Here is a 551-nt window from a genome sequence, read left to right as displayed (position 1 = left end):
GCCCGGGCTGGGGATTCGAACCCACCACCTTAGGTGTATGTGGCTGGCGCCTTAGCCGCTTGAGCCATAGGCACCGAGCCTGGGGTCTCATTCTTGCTGAGGCTGGTCTGGAATTCTTCAGCTCAAGCAGTCCACTCACCTTGGCCTTCTAGAGTGCTAGGATTGCAGGCATGAGCCACCATGCCTAGCCTCAATTCTTATTCTAGGGAAAATTCCTCCCCCCCTTTCAGGATTTCCTCCAAGATACATCTTCCCCCTGACTCTCTCCCTCCTGACTTAGGTTGCTCAACAAGTGTAGAGTTTTGGAAATAAAAGACAGGAAGGAAATGTCTTGCAGACAACTTCTGCTTTCCACTGTGCCAACATTCTTGAGACAAGCAGAATGCCTGGGTGCATTCTTATAAGGAGAAAAAGAAATGGAGAAATGCAAGGAAAAACACAGAAGTTAACACTGGATAAAGTATCCTGTTGCAAAAGGAATGGTTGAAGCATACACACTAGAAGGGGCAGAAGAGAAAACTGGAGAGAAAAGGAGCACCGTGGATGCCATG

The sequence above is a fragment of the Otolemur garnettii genome, unplaced genomic scaffold, assembly GCF_000181295.1.
Source record: "Otolemur garnettii isolate 467f Iridium unplaced genomic scaffold, OtoGar3 scaffold00213, whole genome shotgun sequence".
In the NCBI taxonomy this organism is placed as follows: Eukaryota; Metazoa; Chordata; class Mammalia; order Primates; family Galagidae; genus Otolemur; species Otolemur garnettii.
This window is presented reverse-complemented; position numbering follows the sequence as displayed.